Source organism: Triturus cristatus, chromosome 1_1, assembly GCF_964204655.1.
Source record: "Triturus cristatus chromosome 1_1, aTriCri1.1, whole genome shotgun sequence".
NCBI classification, from domain to species: domain Eukaryota; kingdom Metazoa; phylum Chordata; class Amphibia; order Caudata; family Salamandridae; genus Triturus; species Triturus cristatus.
Window position 1 is genome coordinate 824,647,018 of NC_140579.1, and position 24,469 is coordinate 824,671,486.

Here is a 24,469-nt window from a genome sequence, read left to right on the forward strand (position 1 = left end):
TTAATCAAAAAATGAGAGAATCAGATTTTACATTTTACCAGTCCTTCATTTTCAGCCTATGCTGAATCCATTTTTAAAAGTATATATATTTAATCTTGTATGTTAATATTCATAAATTCGTAAATTTCAGTGTGCATCATCATTTCTCGATTCAATTCATGAACATTAATTGGGGGAGGTTTAATATTATTACAGGTGGTTATACAAGCTGTACATATCGTAGGGGCACATTGAATGCAGCAACGGCAAGTGAGAAAGATGGCTCCTATAATTACTATTCCCATTAATAAGTTCCAACCCCAAGTGGAAATAAGTCCCTGTAACCATTTGGACCAGGACCAGGTTCCTTGGTCTTGAAGTACTTCTGTAGCATTTTGTATGTAATTTGGAAATGGAGTCATAGACAGAAGGGGCGTGGTCAGGAATGAACACACAACAGCTACTACCGATGATGCGACATGCTCCACCACGATCGGTGAGTACTACATCAAGCACCATTCTGTTTTGCAGGGTTACAATCCTTGTAATTTGGACCTCTTCTGTGATATTACCAAGACCCATCGCTGTTTTTTAAAGCTGCAACAGCAAAGAAAAAGAGTCCCAAATTAAAATCAAGATATTGTTGTGATGCAGTGTCAGTTCGATCTACTTCATCATTATTTATAGTTCTTTAAAATCGATTCAAAGAAATGTCATTAAATAGTTTTTGGTCTTGGTGATAAGACGCAGGTGCTAAGAACACAGGAGGAAGCAAAAAGGACATATAACATATACCGTACCAACTGACTAGTAGATGATAATGACCTTTGTTTCCACAAATGAAGTAAGTGTTATGGTAAGATAGAAAACTGCTATTGTTCGTTCCAGTGATATTCAATACTGTAGTACAGTCACTTTTTCCCACGGTAATGCTGCCAATACTGCTCACACAAAGATCTGCTCGGGCTCTGGTTACAGCGATAACAAGAGGTCCATTACCTTTGGCTGTTCAAGTGTTAGGAAAAACGTATCTTGTGGAGGAATTTCCTCTGTGATAATCCTCCATTTGCCATACAGTTCCCTTGGCCTGCAGGAGGCCTTCATCATTGGGGGGTAAAAGACCTTATTGAGCTGGGCATTGAGTCTTCCTACATCGGCTTGAGTAACATTACTAATTGCAGAGACCCACATAAGTGCGAACCAGGCTCTACAGGAGCCATTATGTGAAAATGGCAAGGGAATAAAAGGCGTTCCTTCCTTATTCTGATGGGCTGGCATCATTCCACATACCCAGCAGTTCCTAGTGTTTGTAGCATTATGAGCATGATGTAACATTTGGATGAAAGTGTTATTGAGGTACGACATCCAATGTTTTTTCTCATGATAGGGAAGAGTGAAGTAATAATGTTCCATGGGGACAGGAGTAGTAGTAGGCAATAAGTTTCGAGCCGGAATCACTTTCTCCATTGTCCAAAAAACTGCTGCCAATATTATCAATAATATAATCAGAGACAACATACACAGAGTCTTGTCATTGCTTTGCAACTTAGATCCCAATTTCTGCATTTCTCCTTCTTGGTATCGATACAACCACAGGTCGGAGAGAGATCCAGGCACCACTAAACACATATCACAATCCCCAATGAACCTAGTTCAGGCGATTCTGTGATCCTACCATGTCACAGTCGAACCGTTCCACTAATTGAAACTGGTCCTCCGGTATCTCTATCTGCTCCTTCCCTTCCTTGGTCGTAAATCGTACCTTGTTGCTGAAGGAGTAGTTTGATCAGGAAACAAAGTGTCTTCGTTTATAGGAGCAACACTTTTCTGAGTCTGTAAGATGTCTTCCAGATCATTTCTGCCTTCTGGCTGGAGAGCAGTTGCTTGGATTCGCTGGCAGTGTGCAGCATTTATCCAATGGCGTCTGTTGGTGATACAGACAGTTCGGGTTGCCAGCAAGACTTGCTCGACGTTCTTCCAACGAGGCTCCAGATTCTTAGAGCGTTGAAAGTTCTTCACCAACACAAACTCGCCTGGTTGGAGACCATGAGCCAGAACCCTCTGATTTGTCTGGTAAATCGGAGACAAATTTTCAGTCAAATTTTTCAGGTAATCACTCAAAACAGGGTACTGTATTTCTTTTATCATGTTTGGCCTTGGGGGTCCCCACACATTCATAGGCCTGACAAAAACTATTTCGTAGGGAGAAAGTCCAATCTTACAATGTGGGATGGAACGAACAGATAACAACGCTAGGGGTAAAGCATCTGGCCAATTAAGGCCCGTTGTTGCCTGTATCTTCGCTAGTTTCAACTTCAACGTGGCATTGTACCTGTCTACTTTTGTTTTACCTCTAAACCCTTCATTAGGTACTCTATTATCTGGCCAGTAAAGTGGGGGCCTTTGTCACTCCATAGGACTCTACAAACCCCAGAACGGGGGAAGAACTCCTTTAACAGAACTTTAGCTGTTGTCAAGGCTGTGTTGTCTTTGGTGGGATAAGCTTCTACCCACTTACTAAAGGAACACACCACAACTAACACATACTTCAAATTATTACAGCGCTCTAACTAAATAAAATCCATTTGAAGTGCTTCGAAGGGAACATGGGGTGGAGAAAATCCACCGGTAGGGGTTGATACTCCCTTCCCAGGATTGTGCTGTAGACATATCATGCAATGTTTGACCAAATGCTCAGCTGTTTCCGAATGTGCTGATTATACCAAACCTGTTCTAGTTGGGAGATGGTGTTTTTGGCACTGACGTGAGCCATAGTTACAAAAGGTAACAAGTAGGCATAGGGCAACTACCATTTCGACATATCTTTTGACCTCCAACATCCCTCATCATCTAACTCTCCTTGCTTCTGCCATTTTGCCTTTTCTTGCTCTGTAGCTAACTGCTGTATTTTTTTGATCTCTGTATACATATTTTCCCATCTTTCACCTTGGGATCGTAATACATACATCCTACTTGTGTGTATACTTGCAGTATTTCTTGCAACTGTGTCTGCAAAGGCATTTCCTTGTCCCACTTTATCTATAATTTTCTTCTGGGCACTACATTTGATAATGGCTACACTCTTTGGCAATGTCAAGGCAGTAAGAAGACTATTTACCAATTCACCATGCTGTATTTTAGAACCATGGGAGGTTAGGAATCCCCGTTCCTTCCAAAGCTTGCCAAAATTGTGTGCCACACCAAATGCATACTGACTATCCGTATAAATATGTACTGATAATCCCTGACTGAGTTCGCAAGCCCTCAATAGCGCAATGAGTTCAGCTGCTTGGGCAGATTTTTGGGGAATACGGGCTGTTTCTACCACAGTTTGTAATGTGGTTATGGCATAGGATGCAGAGGTGGTGCCAACAGGTAATTTCAAGCAAGAACCATCCACCCATAATTCCCCCTCAGGATCAGGAACAAAGGTGTATCTTTAAGATCTATTCTTACCTTAGTCTGTTCTTCTGTTAGGAAAATACAGTCGTGCAAATCATGAGTTTGTTCAGCTGGCAAAGGTAATAATGTAGCTGGGGTCAATGTCAAACATCTCTTGAGTGTAATATGAGGTGCCAAAAGCGTAAGTTCATATCCTGTAAGTCTAGCGCTAGTCAAGTGTTGTGTTTTAGTCTGGTTCAGGAGTGCATCTACGGAATGGGGTACCAGAACCAGAAGCTTGTTACTCAACACTATCCCCTCAGATTGTTGGATGAGATGGCGGTGGTAGCAACCGCTCTAAGACAGCCTGGAAGTCCTCTGGCCACTGGGTCTAATACAGCCAAAAAATAAGCACATGGACGATGTTTACTACCATACGGTTGTGTCAAAACTGACAATGCATATCCTTCTCTCTCGTGTACATATAATATGAAAGGTTTAGCATAGTCTGGAATGCCTAACACTGGAGCAGAACAAAGGGATGCACGAAGCTGCTGATATGCTTCCTAACATTCAGATGTCCATGGTAGAGGAGAGGGATTGTCTTTAGGAACAAGGGACAAAAAAGGTTTGATGATAAGTGAGAAGTTGGGGATCCACTGTCTACAGTAGGAAGTAATACCAATAAGTGCCCTGACTTCTTTTTGAGTACTTAGAATAGGAATTTTTAGGATAGTTTGAATCCTGTCTTTAGTCAGAGTGTGGCCTTCCTTAGACAAGAGTTGACCCAAATAAGTGACCTCAGACTGACAATTATTGCAGCTTATTCTTAGAGACTTTATGTCCCTTGACAGCAAGATGATGCAATAGGGAGAGAGTGGCCTCCTTACAATGCTCAACTGTGTCTGCGGCTAGCAAAATGTCATTGACATATTACACAAGTGTAACTCCTGGTGGCAAAAGAAGTTCATCCAACTGCCGTTTAAGTGCCTGACTGTAAATGCTGGGACTTTCTGTATAGCCTTGTGGAGCCCTACAAAATCTAAATGAGCGACCCCGTAATGGGAATCCGAATAAATATCTACTATTCTCATGTATTGGAATAGAGAAAAAGGCATTTTTGAGGTCAATAACAGAAAATACAGTGACTATAGGTGGGATTAATGTCAACAAGGTCGTAATATCAGAGACAACAGGATTTTGAGGAATCACTATTTTGTTGACTTCTCTTAAATCAATCACGAATCGGTAAATCTTGTCCCCTGTTCCATTGCCCCGTTTTAGGATGGGGAGAATGGGGCTATTGCATACATTAGAAGAAACTTCCTCAACAACTCCTGTACGTATCATGTCATCAATGATAGGTATCAGCGCATCCTCAACTTCTTTTGATATCTTATATTGCGGGACCCTTGGTAAGGAAGCATCCTCCCGAACCTGTATGTGTACTGGGGAAATGTCCATTCTTCCCACATCTGTGTCAGCAGTAGCCTGAACACATGAAGGGACAGAATCAAGATCTGAACATAAAGAAAAATTATATTGTTTAGGCAACGTCTTTTTCCCAAAAATGACATGTACTCCAGATGGGGAACAATGTATAGTAGCATGGAAATATTTTAAAAGATCAAGTCCCATCAAATTATCTGGAGCATGTGGGGGAAGTAAAAAGGGGGGCTGAAGCAACAAAATTCTCAACCTGCAAAGGCAATTTTTGTGACACAGGGCTAGGAGTTGTTGTTCCATCAAATCCTATCGATGTAATCACTTGGCCAGACAAGGGTGTCCCAGGGACCAGTTTCTGAGATATCCCACTACGTGTCGCCCTTGTATCCACTAAACATTTCTGATCCTGCCCAAGTATGGTGGCTGAAATATAGGGTCCTGACTGGTCTACAGGTATCTCAACTGGCCCTCCTTGTCCTACGCTGTCCTAGGCGAAATGTGTTCCCACAGCTTCCTCTGATTCACAGTCCTCCATATAAAATTGATTATTTTGTTGATTAAAATATTTTCCTGACCTATTTCTCTCTGGCGAAAGACACACAATTGATCGACTGAATGCAGAACAACTCAAAACATTCACCCCCAGACAAGAGATCTGGGTTAAATTCATCATTCTTTTGCTCACCATGCCACCCCAGTTTAGACCTGGCCATATGCAAATCAGTCTTGACCCTGTGCCTCATGGGAACAGTCCTGCCCTAACTGCCAAGCCAGGTCCTCCCTGGACCGGAAACAAGCATCCTAGGACGGGTTTCGGGGTTTCACCCCTCTTCAGCCAGGTTAGCTTGATTCCAGTGGCACAGTGAGCCCAGGACCCACGTCTGGGCATACCTGGCGCACTTAGGGCGAGAAAGCAAAAGACACACAATTGATGGACGGAATGCAGTACAAATCAAAAAATTCACCCCCAGTCAAGAGATCTGGGTTAAATCCATCATTCTTTTGCTCACCATGCCACTCCAGTTCACTGTGCCACTGGAATCAAGCTATCCTGGCCAGTTCTAAACTGGGGTGGCATGTTGAGCAAAAGAATGATGGATTTAACCCAGATCTTTTGACTGGGGGTGAATGTTTTGATTTGTTCTGCATTCCATCCATCAATTGTGTGTCTTTTGCTATTTCTCTCTGGAGCTTGAACCTGCTGTGGCTGCTGTTGCAGAGCTGAAGTCCCCCGGCTACCATTCACTTGTCCCCACCAGCAGCTAGAACAGGACATTTGGAACCCCAATTTCCTTTCTCCTTACTATAAGCACATTGATCCAGTCCTAGTGGACTTTGTCTACACAGTGGCCCTACTGGAGGTGATCGTCTTAAATTCTGACCATAGGTTTGACCAAAACCTCGACCTTGGGGTCCATAGGCCTGGACCATCATTACCTTAGTTTTCAATTCTTTTAGTTTTCCTTCTTTCTGTTTTTGCTCAGTGGTCACCTGATTTTGATAATACTGAGCCATAAGCTGTCGGGGTTACTGAAGCCCATGTACTCTCAGAATTCTTTAAGCGAACAGATATCTCAAGAAGTAAATTTCCCACAAATCGATCTACAAATAAATGTGCACCCGTAAATGTAGATGTATCTTGCCCACTAAAATCGTGGAACACTTCCTCAAAGCGAGTAAAGAAATCAGGGACAGCCTCTCCCTGTTAGGTCTCGCCTGACCCAGCGCATGCGCGGGTCTGGCGAGACTTAAGGGCTCCAAAAAGTGCTACCAGGCCAGCCTAGAGCTACAGTGCATGCGCGCGGGCGCGCGCGCTGCGCTTTACCGCGATTACTTTCACATTTGCGGCCGCACGGCCGCTTTGATGTTCGATCGCGATCACGCTTGGCATAGCCAATAGGTCTCGCTTTTGGGACCTTATAAGTATTTAGTTATGCAACTGTTGCATGGCTAAACACTTATAAGGTCCCAAAGGCGAGACCTATTGGCTATGCCAATGCTTGGTTTTGTTTACAAGCAGTGAGAAGTGCCCAATCTATTTTCCTGGCCGGAACCATCATTTTTATGTAAGTAAGCATGTTACCAAGAAGATCCAGTATAAGCTGACTAGGTTTCTGACCAGGTTTCCTATCCCTGTCGGATGCTACAATTTATTTATTTATTTATTGATTAGTTTGTGATGCGCACGAATCATCCCCAGGGGGATCTTTCGGCGCCCGAGAAGGAGGCAACATCTAAAATAAAATATATAGTTTTTTATTTAGAATAGCCAGGTCTAGAGCATTTTTTTAAATTCTGGAAAATTAGGGCAGGCACGAATTTGTTCTGAGAGCTCGTTCCAATATTTGGGGGCCAGTTAAGAGAACGCACGACCACCCATCTTAACTTTCCTTATTCTCTTGCTGCAGAGCAAGCTGCGATTGCTGGATCTGAGTTGTCGTTCAGGTTGATAGCGTCCAATTTTATTAGTCAGATAAGCCGGGCCCGTACCGCGCAGGGACTTAAAGACCATGCACAGTAGCTTGAAAATAGAACGTTTCCTAACAGGAAGCCAGTGTAATTGGCGAAGGAGAGGAAGGGAAGAAGTTTGTGCTGGTTTATTAAGGGCAAGATGAGCTGCCGTATTTTGCACCACCTGCAGTTTGGGTAACAATTCCTACCAACAAGGAGTTGCCATAATCAAGACGACTAATTAGGAGCGATGGAATGAGGGTTTTTCTGGCGTTCAATGGGATCCAGGGGAAAATCTTTCTAAGCAACCGCATGGTCCCATAGCAGGTGCCTGCGAGAATTTTCACCTGTTCGTCCATTGAGAGCTTATTGTCTATTCTAACCCCTATGTTCTTAGCCCAACCTCTTGGGAAAGGGGCTTTTCCTAATTCTGATGGCCACCAGTCAGAGCTCCACAGTTCTTCTGCCTAGCCAAACAACAAATTCTCAGTTTTGGAGGAGTTAAGTTGCAGAATGTTCTTCCTCATCCAGCTTGCAATGCTAGTCATACAGTTTATGAACGTAGCTTTAGTTACTGCAGGGTTGTTCTTTATGTGCACTATCAGCTGCGTATCATCAGCGTAGGATAAGGTTTCAAACCCACAGTTTCTGATGATTGAGGCCAAGGGGGCAACATATAGATTGAATAGCGTGGGGCTCAATGTGGAGCCTTGTGGAACCCCCTTGTCCACCGCAGCTGTATGTGACACAAATGAGTCCAACTGGACGCATTGTGTTCTGTTGGACAGATAATTCTGAATCCACTCCAAGGCCAGACCTCTAACACCAATCTCCCGAAGCCTGTTCAACAGGATATGATGAGAGATGGTGTCAAAGGCTGCCGACAGATCAAGCAGCACTAACATAACTGGAGAGTCCTTATCCAGTGACATCCTTAGCGTATCGGTAACCTCTAATAAAGCGGCCTGAGTACTATAGGATGCACAGAAGCTGGACTGGGATAGATCTAGTATTTTATTCTGTTCTAAATAGTTAGAAAGATGTCGATTGATTAGTGTCTCCATGATTTTAGAGCAACAAGGAATAAGGGAGATTGGCCAGTAGTTCTGTAAGTCAGTAGGATCTGCTAAAGCCTTCTTGAGCAGGGGCTTAATGCGTGCGTTCTTCGATTTGCGTGGGAAAGTGGCTGTCGCTAATGAGATGTTACAAATCTCTGTGAGTGAGTCCGCTAAGATCGGGGTTAGTTCAGACATAACCGCAGGCGGTACCGGGTCTGAAACAGAACCCGATTTCGCCTGAGAGAGTAGAGCACCCACCTGCTCACCATAAATGGTGGGAAAGCATTCTAAGCTCGGGGAACAGGGGTTTCCCTGGAAGGGGGCTCTCTCCTGAACATCCTCTTCAGGCCCGAAGGAGCGATATAATGTGTCAATCTCATTAGTGAAATGGGTCGCTAAATGATTGCATAGTTCCTGTGTGGATGGCGGAAGTGGGTTATTCGCCCGTGGGTTTGTAAACTCCTTCAGGATGGCAAAGAGCTCCCATGAGGAGTCCTTGGCACCCATAATGCGAGAGCCTAAATAGGTTCTCCTGGCTCCATTACAACTATTTAAATAAATTCTATGGGCCCCTCTGTAACATCATTCATCTTGCTCGGATTTGGATTTTCTCCATTTCCTTTCTTTTATTCCTACAAAGGGCTTTTTCCCTTCTAAGAGTATCTGTATACCACGGGGCCGGGGCTGCCCTGGCCTGGAATTTTACCATCTTCAATGGTGTAATAGAGTCAAGAACATCTGTTATGGAGGCCTCAAATGATTCTAAAGCCATGTCACAATCATTACCGTTCATAAATACAGGAGGGGTATAAACACTGCTAAAAGCAGAGGCAGTCACCTTTTTCCAGGCTCTGCAAAGTTATTTGCGAGGTTGCGGAGGACCCCACGATTTTAAGGGGGCCCAGGAAAAGCTTAATACCGAATGGTCCGTCCAGCCTACCCTCTGTGGAGGTTCCACTATTAGTTCTGGGATATTGGAAAAGATGGTGTCCAATACATGACCCATGAATACATGAGCTGGGCTGACTACTCTAGAAAAGAGATCAAGGGATTCCATAGCTGCAAGCAGGCAAGCTGAATCTACATTGGACAAAGCCTCCAGATGGTGGTTGAAGTCCCCTACAAGTAGGAGCTTATTCGCTTACAGCGTGACTGGGGCCAGCCTCCCTAAAAGTGCTGTGCAAAATTCTCTCTTATTTCCTCCGGGAGGGTGATACACTAGGGCTCCCATCCATTCAATCATATGGGCTCGCTGCAGTCTGAAAATCAACAGCTCTAGATTGGGGGTGGAAACAGTGTCAAGGGACTTAATATAATAAGGGGGTGCGTGGCAATGGCCAGACCTCCACCCCTCTTTTCTGCCATGTGTTTTAGGATAGTTCTAACATTGAGATAAAGCCCCTGAAAGGGTACTGCTGATTCCCCCTTACACTGATACTTTATTCTAGCAGCCTGTCCTCTACCTAGAAAATTCCCCGTCGAGTCGGCATGAAGGGCGCATAGATTATGTGCAGTGTCAGTTGTTGACCAGCCACAGTGAGGGCAATTCCAATCTGAGAGGGTCACCACTGCTTGCGGGTTATTTCTCCCACCAGAACAAGATACAGCATATTCCAATTGCAACAACCTCTCTCGAATAGCACATGCTTGGCATAGGACATACCTGTTGGAGAACGGGCAGCATTTCCTGGCAGCCGGCAACGTACAGGTGCAGATGGGCTTGCCTTAGGCGCGCCTTTGGCGCGCCCGCTGCGCGCGGCCCCAAGCGCGGTGGTTTATGTGCCCCCGAGTGAGACAAAGGCTAGAACGCTAACCGCTACCAATGGCAGCCCGCTAATTCCAGCAGGTGAATTTGCCGACTCTCTCCACTCAATCAACCAGCTGTCTTGTTGCGGTGGACCGGAGAGCTGCAGGAGTCTACAATGAAGCCCGGTAAAACTCAGTTCTCCCAAAGTGCGCAATACATAGTAGTTAAAAGCATTAGGAACATTCAAAAGCATTCAGTTTTAAAAACATTAAATCACGAGTGACAAAAGATTTCACAGTAGAGATGCCTACTTGATGATGGCAGCCCAATCTCCTCCTAAGTCAACAGCATGATCCTGTTTCCGAGTAAGTCGCCACATATCCGGTGGCAGGATCATACCAAAAAACATATCAATATCAGCTAAGGTCATGACACAGGAATCAATGGCTGCCTGTACATCATCATAATATCCTCTAAGGTTTTTCCGTATGTCTGGTAAAGAGGCTTTTAAAGTGAGTACATCCGTCCTTTTCCAGGGCGTATATATCCAATTGTACAAAAAATGGGCTCTAGCATCGGGACTATTAGGATCATAATTATCTGCATTTCCTCTTCCAGGAATGAACTGAGGCACGTCTTCCCTCATAGGTCTTATTCGAGAAGAGGAAGAAAGTTCATTACCATATCCAATTATCATTGCTATGGCAGTGTTAATTCTACTTACAGGGAAGGCTCCTATCTGACACTGTCGATTAATAGCTCTAACATCATCAGGACCATTTTGTCCTGAAGTCATCTCCCATTGGACCATAAGTTGATGAGAAAGCTTATTTATGAGACAAAGAAGCTCGCCCTCAGAAAAACCCTGTATCTGATCTATCATTTCTCCTACCTACATTTCTAGATCACTCAACCAATTTAATACCATCAACCTTATCGCAAACTGCCGTGATTGAGATACAGTAGAATGAAGAATTCGAGGGTCAAGACAGATACAGAAAGTACGGGATCATCAGTCATTTCGGGTGCAGTAGCCTGGGATGGAGGCGCAGTGGCCTGGGATGGGGGGGGGGGGGGTAAGGGATGTACCGGTTGGAAAATAGGGAGCTGGACAACGAAGAGCAAAGGAGGTGGAGCTGGAGGTACAGGGGGAACAACATTTGGTGGTCCAGGGGGAAGAGGTGTTAAAGGTACATATGGGGGTGGGGGTCGTTCAATCAATAATCCATCAATATCTGAATCCACATCTTCTTGGTGTATTTGTGCTTCTACTGTCGGTTTGACTATACATTCCTTAGATATTAGCAATCTTTGCTCTCGATCGAAACATTCCTTTTTCTCCTGAACTTCCTTATCCTTCAATTCCTTATACTTCTGATACTCTGTCTTCCTTTCTTGTTTCCTTTGTACCTTTCCTGCCTTGAGCTGCCGCTTCTTTCCTTCCTTCCTCCACATACGCAAACTGTCAAACATAGCTAGCCTAACTTTCTTTAAAAACAATCTTTTCTCTAAATACTCGAGTTTGTGAGGGTCCATTGTTCTCTCTAATGGCCATCCCAAATGGGGATCCCCTTTTGTATATTTGTTCCACAATGCATTATACATGAAGGAACAAATACCATATTTGATGTACATCTCAAAATTCGGCGTACCTTCTGGTGGCGCCGGCTGACTTGCTTCCAAAATGATCTGCTTATCGCAGCAGCAGCAACAAAACTTCCAAAGCGTACTAAATACAGGCATGTTATATAAGATATAAAAAACTTATAAACATAGAGAAATAAAAAATATTCTCACATTACCTGTAAGGAAAAATGTTATTCACAACAAATAGCAAGTTCCAAAACAGATTCCAAATTCCAAAACAAATTCCAAGCGGATTCCGAACGGATACCAAACAAATGCCAAGCAAATTCTAAATAAATTCCAAGAAAATACCAAACAAATTCTAACCAAATGAACCGGTTCAATACAGATCTACCTTATGTGTAGTCTTCAACTCCCACCTGTCGATTCTCCCTGACAGAAAAAAAAATGACCGTCCGAGGGCCCTAGTCAAGGCCAGCATCCGCCAGGACCACGAGAAACACTAGTCGCTTCAAGTGGGGCGCCCCTCAGCGAAGTTCATCTTACCGACACAATCTCATTCCCCAGTCCGACTGCAAGCCCTTGATGGGGCCCCACGTCTGGGCGCCAATTTGTGGAAGCGGATTATTGATAACCCACTGGTGCAGGGTCACCTCTTCGTCCATGGGTTCTTCAAAAGTAAGGAGGAAATCTACACTGGAGCGAAGTACAAACCATAGGTCATTTATTAGCATTCATGAATGGGGCCTCGTCTGACAAGCACCATACAGATACTCAAGGAGGAAGCATCCCGAATGATGGTTACATGGGTTTTTATAGCAAGAGATCACAAACAAGGGACGCCCAGAGGTAAATAGAGCTTTGAGAAAAACACACAAATGAGGTACCGGGGAAGAATCGACACTCTTAGTGCCTTGTGCAATTGTTGCGTCCTGAAGCTGCACAACAAGATATGCTATCTGGGTAAACTTTACTTGAGGCTTTACCATTGTCTGAAAAACCCCAATTAGACGCCAGCTGTTCTTTTGCACGGACTCTGCATGTATACACAGCCTACAGTGCCCCAATCTAGATTCTTTACTCATGTTTATACAGATGCAGTGTCAAGGATAGAGCCGGGCTGGAAGTAGGGCAGGGGTGAAAAATGGATGAGACATAGCTTAATCAAAAAATTAGAGAATCAGATTTCACATTTTAACAGAGTCACTCCAAAAAGGAGGTGTTCCTACCAAAAAGAAGCACCTCCATTTTTTCTGAGATCAGTTTGAGGCAGTAATTGCTCATCCAACTGTCTACTGCTCGCATGCAGTCGTTGAACTGATGCGCCACCTACTCATTGATGTTTGTATTGGATACTACCATTTGCGTATCATAAGCATAGGAGATGGTTGAGAAACCAAAAGATCTTATGAGCTTTGCGAGAGGAGCCACATATATATTAAATAACGTGGGGCCAAGTGATGACCCTTGCGGGACACCACAAGGCAAAGAAACAGGGTGGAGATTAAACCACCAGACGAGACTGATTGTTCTTTTCCCATAAGGAAGAAGCATAAAAGATCATACTAGTCGTTGCTTGAACCGAGTGGCTCACTATGTCGAAGGCTGCAGATAAGTCCAATACGATTACTGAAGCCTTTCCTCCATTATCCATGATTTGAGAATCTCTTCAGTGACCACTACCAGTGTTATCTCTGTACTATGGGCCTTTCTGAAGCCAAATTGGGCTCCATCCAGAATCTCATTCTTATCTAGGTATTCTGAAAGCGCATCATTCTAGTGCCTCTCTACGATTTTTGCTAGCATGAGAAGCCATGAGATGAGGCAATAGTTATTTTCTTCATTTGGGTCCAACAAGGGTTTCTTGAGCAGTGGAAGGATAAAAGCCTTTTTCCAGTCCAACTGGAATATGGCCGTGCTGATAATACTATTTAAAAGTGTGGCGAGAGGAAAAGACGCTACGCCCACAATCTCCTGCAGAACTTTAGGTGGACATGGGTTCGATGGAGTGCCTAATTTAGTTAATTTTATTAATTCTGATACTCTCGGAGGTGAGAGATGGAAAATTAAGGAGCCTCTCCAGTGACTTGATCTCAAAGTCACACACTACATTTGGGGTATTGGTGATGTTGATATCATCAAAGTCCCACTATGCTGTAGCAACCTTTTTTTTTAAAGAAATCAGCTAGGTTATTGAAAAATGTTTGGCTGGGTATTAAGGTGTTAATAGTGGGTGGACTTGAGAGCTCTCACTGTCTTAAAAATCTCTCTGGACGAATTTTGCATAACTAGATTGAAGATGCATCTATCTATCTATCTATCTATCTATCTATCTATCTATCTATCTATCTATCTATCTATCTATCTATCTATCCACTTATGCGATGCACACTACCCAGAGGTCTTTGTTGGCACCAGTCAGTATCTTTCTCTAGAAGAATTGTGCTTTACAGCTGTACATAATGCAGAGAAGTTGGTAGACCTCCTGAGAAAATCCAGACGGTTATTTCAGAGAGCCCAGGCCCTGAACTGAGAATGCTTACCCACTTTAAGTTTAACTCAGGCAAACTCTAACCAGTTTTGTGATTGACTGCAAAGTGCGAGTGGGGGTAGAGCGGGAGAAATGCACCTGGTTGGATACATGGGAGTGTGATTGCGCTTACAATTATACATCCAGCAAGCACTGGGCTGTGTTGTGCAGGGAGCCAGTCGAGAACAGCGGGCATGTGAAACATGCACGTTTTTCCCCAAGTCCCATTATTGATCGAATGACTGCATTTGGAACTCTGGGTAGGCCACTAACATGGATGGCCAGAACGCCTCCTCAGAAGCAGTTACAATGCTCAAGAAAAAACAAGCCAGAGCCATCCGACAGTAAATTGAGCATTATTCACTTAAATACTAGGTACACCTGTTATTTACAATGCTTACAAACAACAAAAACATTGAACGGTGTTACTAAGTGTTGCATACACTTGTTGTTATTATTATTATTATTATTATTATTATTAATGCTTAATCAGTTCTATCACCAGATCATTCACACCCACATGTATAATTGTCATGTCTGGGCCTTGAATTTCCAAACTCATACATGGCAGGCAGTAATTGTTCTCATCTCATTTCCTTTTTTTCTGAACCAATTAACCTCTAACTTATCTTCTAAACCAAATTTGTGCCCATAATTCTATATCCACGCAGGCTCACTGGCTCATTCCACTATTGAGTGGCTACACATCCACTTTCCTTCTTTCTGCTTCTCAGCAATCACAACCATGCCAAACCGCCAGTGTTGGACCGGGCCCTTTTGGCCGGATGGTCCCTAGACTTTTCGCCTTCCACCTGTACTTTTTCTGACCTGCTGTTGGCTATTCTATGACTCTGGGCACTTTACCACTGCTGTTCAGTGCTAAAGTGCATATGCTCTCCCTATTTAAAATGTATATGTTGGTTGGATTCCATGATTGGCTTATTGGTTTACTGTCAGACCCCAGTAAAGTGCACAAGGAGTGCCAGGGCTTGTAAATGCAAATGCTGCTGGTGGGCTTGCAGCAGTGGTTGTGCCACCCACAGAAGCGGCTTGGTAAAATGTATCTAAGGTCTGCCATTGCAGAACCTGCGTGCAGTCTGGTACTGTCATGCTGACTGGGCAAGCGCACACACTTGCCAGTCCCTAAACCTTCCCTTAACTGCATATCAGTCACCCCTATGGTAGGCCCAAGGGCAGGGTGCATTGTAAGCATAAGGTAGAACTAGCCCTGATGTGTGTGGCATGTCCTAATAGTGAATTACAGCCATTTTCGTTTTTCACTATTGTAAGGCTACCTGTTCTCCATAGGCCAGAATGGGCTGTTAGAATTGTTACATCCTATGATCCTAACAGACCCAGGGAACATGGTAGAAATTAGAGTTTATTATGCCTGAACTCAGAATAATAAAATACATCTTTTAGTAAAGTTTATTTTAATATTCAGTGTTTGCAAATACCACTTTTAGAAAGTTGGTATTTGCTTGCCTGACCATTTCAGCCCGCCTCTGCTATGATGTGTATCTGCCTGTCTGGTTGTGTGAGTGACAGGGCTGGGGAAACCCAGAGGGGCAGGGCTAGGTAGCCTGGTGGTGAATAGGAAGATTGGCAGTCAGATGGGTGGGAGGAGTACACCTGGACTCTGAATAGGGCTGTGCTCTGCCACCACAATGCTGGCTCCACCTTCTGCGGAGCGGCTGATGTCTCTGCCCTGCACCCTGAATAGAAAGGCAGAGTCATGTCAACAGAGTGCTCAAGAATTGGTTTGGACTGGGCAAAGGCCCCTCAACCCCAGAGGAACAAAGGAATTAGGGGTATAAGTATTGGGACCCTGCTCCCAAGAAATTAGATCCTGCTGAAACAAGAAGAACCTCTGCCAGAGGATAAGGAACTGGGAAAGCTGTAGGAGGAGTACTGTCCCTGACCTGGGGGATTGGCCTGCAGTGGTTGCCTTGCTGCTGAAGGAGGGGAGAAAGACTACTAAAGACTTTGCTTCAACTTGTGCTTTAAAAAGATCTCCAAGGGCTTGAACTGAGCTTGCCCCCTGAACGAAGTCCCAGGACCAGTGGACTTCACCCCCAGCTCCCCAGAGTCTTTTGGAAGTGCCTGCTGCTGTTGTGGGGCCTTCTGAGGGACTGCGTGTCGCAAGGAGCTGGAAGCGCGATGCAAGTAAGAGAAGCGTGCCGCCGTCGGAGCTGTTGCCGTCGCATCTCGCAGAGAGTGTCGCCGCTGCAGCATCGCATCGAGCGGAAGCGCCTCGCATCATTCCGGAAGTGTCTCGCAACGCCGAAGAAGCGTGTCGCCATCGCAGCCATCGTAGCTGTCGCATTGCACCGCATCGAGAGAAGAGTCTCGCATCGAGGAGGAAGTGTGTCGCCATCGCAGCCACCGTAGTTGTCGCATTGCACCGCATCCAGAAAAGCGCCTCGCATCCACGGAGAAGCGTGCCACCATCGGAGCCGCTGTCGTCGCATCTCGCAGAAGGGGTGTCGCCGCTGCAGCATCGCAAACTTCCAAAGTGGGACAAGTTTTAAAGTTTTGTCTAGATATAGTATTGCATACTGTATGTGTCCCATTCAAGTACAAGACCTATTCTAGACAAAATGCAATCTTCTTTGCACTCTGGTGTAAAGGTATGGTGTGTTGCTAGGTAGCCTGATTGTGCACTAGCACTACGACGAGAGCAGAACAGCTCCATAGCTTAGTATATATGGCCCTGTCATCTCGGCACCGTATCTTATAGGTATGGCTCTCTCCTCCTCTCACTTTCACAGAATGCTGCAACTTTGGTTACTGCACTGCATTGTATGAGTATTTAGTAAATTTTCTCATTTGACTCATATTTCTCCATGCCTCCAGCCACTGTTTTAATCACCACTGCCCCTTGCACCTTAGGCCGAACCACCTAAACCTGATACACTGGAGAACATCTCCATTGACCAGGTCGTTAAGTCAGACTGCAGCAAAAGTGCCACTCTTTGTAGGGGTCTCAAAAACTAATCAATATAAAAAAAAGCCTGCCTAATTCAATCCATAATTCTAATCTTGTAATGGGGTTTAGGTACTCCTTTCTTTTCAAATAACATGTGCCTACAAAAAGCTCTGCTGGGTGCCTCCGCTTTGAGCATGTAAAGTTCAGATGAGCTAGAACCTGTTGTAATGTCTTCAAGTCCCACTTCTGTTGACCAACCACCTGCCTCAATATACATCACAAGTCCAGCTCTTTGCTAAAGAATGTGATAGTTGTTGGAGGTTCTTCAGTCTTTTCTGGTGCAAGGGACTCCCCGAAGAATGTTGCCATTCTCTCCAAACACGCATCAGTTGGCAACATTTGCTGGCATCACATTCCATCCCAATCGTCAAAAGATCACCAAGATAATCAGCCATCCTCTGTCCTTGTTCCTTCTCTCACACTCCTCAAAAAAGTAATAAAAGCTTCAAATACAGTAGAAGCCAGATTACAGTCTGTGGGAAATGCCTTGTCCATTCACTTGTCCCTAAAACTGTATACCCAAAATCTGAGTGAAGCTGCAGGAGTCGGAAAGCCAATTTAAAATCAGTTGCAGTCACTTCTGCACTTGTTCCACATGCCCACCCCAACCCCACTGCCATATCTATGTTAGAATATGTTACTGAGCATTCACATGGTCAATAAAATCATTGGCTGAGCTGCCTTTGGGACAAAAAGACAATGCATTAGTCTAAATTCCCATTTTGCTATCTTCGGTTCCACACTGTGAGAAGTTGGCCTGGTATATGCTGGTCACTAGTTAAAGTGGATACCTTGCACCAGTGCAATTCGAGTCATATGGTAGATAGGTTTAAGACAACCTTTTAAAGAGAGCTATCCTAGTGGTAGCTGTGGAGAGCAGCCTTCAGGCTAAGTCTCAGAGGAATGTAAAGCTACTTGTTTTACCTTATAATCTCTTGAATCACTAAATGAAAGGACACCACACAGGTATATATATAAAATATATATGTATTTATTACTAGACACACTCTACTAATCTCTTTATGAGATTAGAAGTCAAGGACATATGCACAAATCAACATTTCTCAACAAATTAAGCACTTATATGGCTGGGGCCCTAGGGGCGTACCAGACCATATCCTAAAAAGGAGGTATAAGAAGAACGACTTGAGAAGGGAGAAGCCCTATGGTCTTTAGAATCGCTGGGGCCTCACTAATCCACCCAAGGCAGGTAAGTAAAGGACCCACGGGAGACGCATGCAGTGTGAGAACACAGCACGGATCCCAATAGACTTCAATGGAGCAAGTCGCGGTTGGAATTTTAAAGTTTTAGGATACTTCAGGAGAGTCTACAAGCAAGTCACTCACAGGGTAAGTAGTTCTAGAGCCAACACACACAGGAGCACCAGAGTACTCGAGTTACCTCACCCAGGGAAGCCGGGTGCATAGGTGTCTTTTGGTGTCGGGTCGCGGCATCGTTTTCAATGGGAGCCAAAGAAGACTTGTGTCTTGACTCTTCAGCCACGAGGTCCAGGAGGCGTCGATGATGACCACGAGCTGGATTGGGAGTGTCCCACAAAGTCTGCACCTTACTGAGGTGTTGGCAACCGGATTGGAGCCAACAAGCCTTGGCAACAGCAAGCCTTGTGGAAAGTGAAGAAAGTCAGCGGTGCAGACCAGCAAGATCTGAGGGACTCACCCAGCAAGGGTAAGTCAGGGCAGGCCTGGACCAACCAGGGGAGCCCTTTGGTTCTGTAGAAAAGTCTTTAGGGGACCCACAGGCCAACCGGCAAGGGATCGCAAAGATGCATTGTGAGGATTCACTTCACAGGAGCCCACGGTCACTCGGGATGAGGTAGGCCTCTGATTTTCAAGGGAAATCCTGCTGGAGGCTTGGGCCACTTGTGATCCAAAGCACATGTTCGTAGAACGTCGTGAAGGGGTTGCACTCAACAATAGTGCACGGTACCCGGGTATTGCTGTTCCTCGTCACTCGTGGGGTCCACTCGCCTCAGCTTCACTGGGGACTCACAATGGCTGTCAAGAAGTCAGGAAATCCACTTCCGGGGCTGCAGGGGGTTCGGACTCCGGCGGGAGCGGGAAAGTTTGTGACCGTTGATGCAAAGCTTTGGTGTCTACCAAGCAGGGGAGTCACTCCTCGACTCCAAGGGAGATTCTTCAGTCTTCCAAAGGTAGTGGAACATCGAAGGACCAGGATTCTTCTTCAGAGCGTCGTCCAGGGATATCTAGTTTGCAAAGGCAAGGGTTCCCTAACTTATACTACAAGGAAGGGAGGGACTAGCTCTATGACCACTCCTATGGGTGGGTCAGGGGAGTGGGTGGCTACACCCACTTCCCTTCGTCCAGTTTCGCGCCAGAGCCAGGGCTGGTATCACCTGAACCGGTTTGAGCTGGTATATGCACAGAGGAGCCTACTGCTCCCCCAATGCAGGACTTCAAAGCACTCTAGGAGTGCACCCACCCAGCCCCAATACACTAAATCCTGTCTGGAAGGTGGTCACACCTCCATATGACAGGATGCCTATTGTTGGGCCTCCTCCACTGCGAGTTTCCGTCAGCAGCAGGAGGGCAGCCCAGTGTCTGTGACTGGTGGCATCCATTTTGTGATGCCAGGGCTCTTCAGGATTCGACTGTGTTTCCACAGTGGGTACATGCCTATCCCTCTAGAAGGGTGGAGTCATACTCCCACACCAGTTACTGGTGTGGGGGTATGATTTCCAAAACGTTTGACACCAAACACGACATGTTTTGATGCAGCAATCCAAAAGTTAGCATTTACCGCTAGGTTATAATGCACTTAAGAGTATATGGTTTAACCGCATCCACAAACAGCCACAGAGAATGGACTCTGAGAGCTGCAGAGGGGCCCTGCTCAGGCAGAAGCACCCCCTCACATGGAAGCCAAGCACCCTGCCCTCAGGATTGCTAGGGCCTGCCTTAGGGGTGACTGATAGGTTTATATATGTGTGTAAGGTGAGATATAGGGAACCTATACCTCAGTGAGGAGTGCTAACACTACCTCACCCAGGCTGCAATAGCAGGCCTGAGGTGTCAGATTTAGTCTGCTTCCCAGGGGTGGCATAATACATGCTTCAGCTCCTGGTAGGCCTGTGAAGTACCTATGCCCTTGGTACCTAAGGTACCATATACTAGGGGCTCATAAGGTACCACAGATTCCACCTTCCTACACACACCTAACAGTGAAATACATCCTGGGCATGGGATGGATTTAAAGGAAAGTGCCATTCTGTTCTCTCTCACCTCCTTCAACTGTTTCTTTTGTACAACCTCCATTTTGTCCTTAACCAAGTGAAGGTTCTCTGCACCCAACAAGCAATCCTGGGTTCTCGTTTGGAATCCAGAATCCATGTTCAAATTCTTCCCTAAACCATCTTCCCAGCTTGTCTAACTGGGTATTTTTTACATCCACTGCTCCACTGACTTCAGTCTAGTTACAGTACTTGCCACTACTCCTTGGTCATTCCCTTTGGCCCACCACTTCATCCTCTATTTTGTCCTCCAAAACACTGCACAATGAATTGTGTTTTTCTGCACACTTGGAACAATTGTGGATAAACCGATATGGGAACTGGCAGCACGCACTGTTGTTAAAGTTCTAGCATGCTCCTGTAGCAGATTTGTGTGGTTCCACATGTAGCAGCTTAAACATATCTATGTATTCATATGCCCAGATTTTTATGTTTGTACTCGTCTATAAATATTTCCTCCCCCACTGTCCCTTTTCTCCTGTATGCCACGCTTTCTCTCTCTTTGGTTGTCTGCATTGCTCATGACAGGCTATTCCCTGGTCCAGTCTCTGTTACATCTGTTCCTAAGTTCCCTCTTCTTTCTGCCCTGTATTTTCCTGGAACTTATCCGACTATTTCAACCAGGACCTCTGAAAGTCTTCAAAGCCAAAACGTCACCCCTTACTCAGTGCTCCTCTCTTCATCCTGCCTCGATCTCCCACCTTTCCATTTCCATAACTCCTTATTTTTTCAGCGACTTCATCTGCAATCTCCATCCTGGGCTGCAGCTCAGCCTCTCCTCCATTCCCTGTCCCAAATCCTTTGCTATATTTCTCATCACACCCTCTAACTTGTGGCTTCCTGGGCACCGCTACACGTCTCACCCCTGCCTTGGGTCTGCCGGTCTCTCAGCTGCCACCACCTGTACCCTTTGAACTCTCCCCAAGCAATTACCTTCACAGACTCCAAAGTGACGTCATCACTAGTCACATTTCCAGACTGCTGTTTCACCGTCCTTATCATTGGTGCAGCCCTCTGATCCCCTGCCTGGCGGCCAAACCCCTCTGATGTCCTTCTGATATTGTAACGGCCTATGCTGTGCCCTCTCACCTGACCCCTCATGAATCCTTTCGCTCAACCTAGTTTTTGGGGTATGTCCTGAACTTTCAGAGGCGGGGGTAACCTCTCCACCCACTCTCCCTCTGCTCCAGATCACTGGGGGGAAGGGGGGCAGTCTGGGCGCCCTGCCCCTATGCACCGCCTTTCATGAGGGAAAATAAAGCCACTCTTTCCCTGTGGTGCCCTTATATTCTATGCTAGCAACTTCCCTGCTCCCTAGCCTCCCATCTATGTATTTCTTTGATCAAACATTGTGTGGCCTGTTAGACCTGGCACCTTGGCGTGGGTCTCCCTTCAATTTTTTGCTGTTGCCTCATGTGTTTTTGCTGGTGTTAGATTTTTTGGGCACTGTGCCACTGCTATTCAGTGCCACAGTGCAAGTGCTCCCTATGGTAAATTGATGTATGGATTAGTGATTCCATGATTGGCTAGTTTAGTTGACCTGTCAGACCCTGGTACAGTGCACCAGGAGTGCCCAGGGCTTGCAAACCAAATGCTGCTGGTGGGCTTGCAGCACTGGTTGTGCCACCCACAGAAGCAGCCTGTAAAAGTGTGTCTCAGGTCTGCCATTGAAGAGCCTGTGTGCAGTCTGGTGCTGCCATCCTGACTGGGCAAGTGCACCCACTTGCCAGTTTCTAAACCTTCCCTTTTCTTCACATCAGACACCCCTATGGTAGGCACAAGGGCAGGGTGCATTGTAAGTATAAGGTAGGACATGTCCTGGTGTGTGTGGCATGTCCTATTAGTGAACTACAGCCATTTTCGTGTTTCACTGTTGCAAGGCTACCTGTTCCCCATAGGCCAGAATTGGCAGTTTGATTATTACATCTTATAATCCTAACTGACTCAGGGAACTTGGTAGAAATTTGAGTTTAGTATGCCTTAACTCAGAATGATAAAATACATCTTTTAGTGAAGTTGGTTTTAACATTCTGTGAAAATATGTATTGTCTTGTCTAACCATCCAAGCCTGCCTCTGCTAGGTTGTGTATTCCTTGTCTGGAATTTGAGTGACAGGGGCTGGGGGTTCCAGGAGACAGGGTCAGTCAGCACAGGGCTGAATAGAGATAGATCTGCATATAGATGGGTGGGAGGAGTTTCACCTGGGACCTGAATAGGGCTGTTCCTTCCCTCCACAATGCTGGCTCCACCTCCTGTGGTACGTCTGATGTCTCTGCCCTGCACTGTGAAAGGAAAGAAGGAGTCATGTCAACAAAGTGCTCCAGGACTGACCAGAACTGGTTTGGACTAGGCAAAGGCATCTCTGCCTTCAGAGAACAAAGAGAAACTGAGTATAAATATTGGGACCCAAACCCAAGAACTTTAGATGACTTTGGGAAGCAAGAAGAAACCTTTGCTGAGGAGAGGAACCAGAGAGACTAAGGTGTAACTATCCCTAAGCTGAAGTGCTGCTTGGGGGATTGGCCTGCAGTGGTTGCCTAAACTGCCAAAGAAAGGAGAAAGGAACTTTGTGTGTACTTTCATCAACTTGTAAAGGATCTCCAAGGGCTTGAGAGAGAGCTTGCCTCCTGTTGAAGTCTCAGGGACGACAGACTTCACCCACCAGCTCTCCAAGAGTTCTTTTGGAAGTGCCTGCTGCTGTGCGAGGCTTTCTGAAGGACTGCGTGTCGCAAGGAGCTGGAAGCGCGACTCACGAAGAATAAGCGTGCCGCAGCCGCTGTCGTCGCATCGCCGATGAAGAGGATCGATGTCGCATCAGACGCTGCCGCATCAACAGAGAACCGTGTCAGCACCGCTGCAGTTGACGCATCATTGCCGAAGCGCCTCGCATCACCGGAGAAGAGGATTGACGTTGCATCAGACGCCAACGCACCACCGGGAAGCGTATCGCAGGGCCTGTCGCAGCTCAGAAGAATCATTGAGTCACCGCAGGGCCACCGAAGCGCCTCGCATCACCGGAGAAGAGGATCAACGTCGCATCAGACGCCGCTGCATCACCGGGAAGCATGTCGCAGGGCCTATCGCAGCTCAGAAGAATCATTGAGTCACCGCAGGGCCGTCACATCGTTGCCGAAGCGTCTTGCATCGCCGGAGAAGAGGATCGACGTTGCATCAGACGCCGCCGCATCACCGGGAAGCTTGTCGCAGGGTCTGTTGCGGCTCAGAAGTATCGTTGAGTCGCCGCACGACCGTCGGGCGTGCACGCATCGTGTCGCATGAAGAAGAAGACGCCATCTTTGTCGCATTGTACTGGATCTTTATCGCATCACGGCGTTGCGTGCCCCAACTCCACGGAAGCGCAGTAAGAAACCAACGCATCACCTCCCCTTGCAGAGAATAACCGACGCATCCCCTACGCATCAGTAAGGACCCAACGCATCACCGTTCTTGCATGTAAGGAACCGACGCATCACCTTCCCTGCAACACTTTCATTGTATAGCGTTACACATCCTAAGGCACATTGAATTTAAAGTGCCACATTTTAACATAGAAAGAGAACTAAGCTAATTCTACCATTTTAAGTACAGTATTGTGGATTTTTGTCGTTTATGGTCTTGTGTTAAGTCTATATAAAGAATACTTATTTTTAATATACAACTTGTGTGGTGTCCATCCGTAGTGTTGTCACTGGGTTACTGTATGTGTTCACAAATGCTTTACACACTGCCTCTGAGATAAGCCTGTCTGCTCGTGCCAAGCTACCAAGGGGTGAGCAGGGGTTATTTTAGGAGTGTACCCCCTTACCCTGACTAGACGCAAGGGCCTCTATTTGGTCAAAGGTACCTACCTCTGCCAACTAGAGACCCCCAAATCTAACATGCCCTATCAGGGCCCCTATTTCTTCCAGTGTCCTTCACAGTTCACCTCCTCTGAGGCCACCCTTCATGGCCCGCTCCTCAGTCATAGTTGGGGCAGGGATTAGCGGCACATGGGCCTTTCCTGTGGTGGCCTGTCCTGAGACCGTTTGCCCA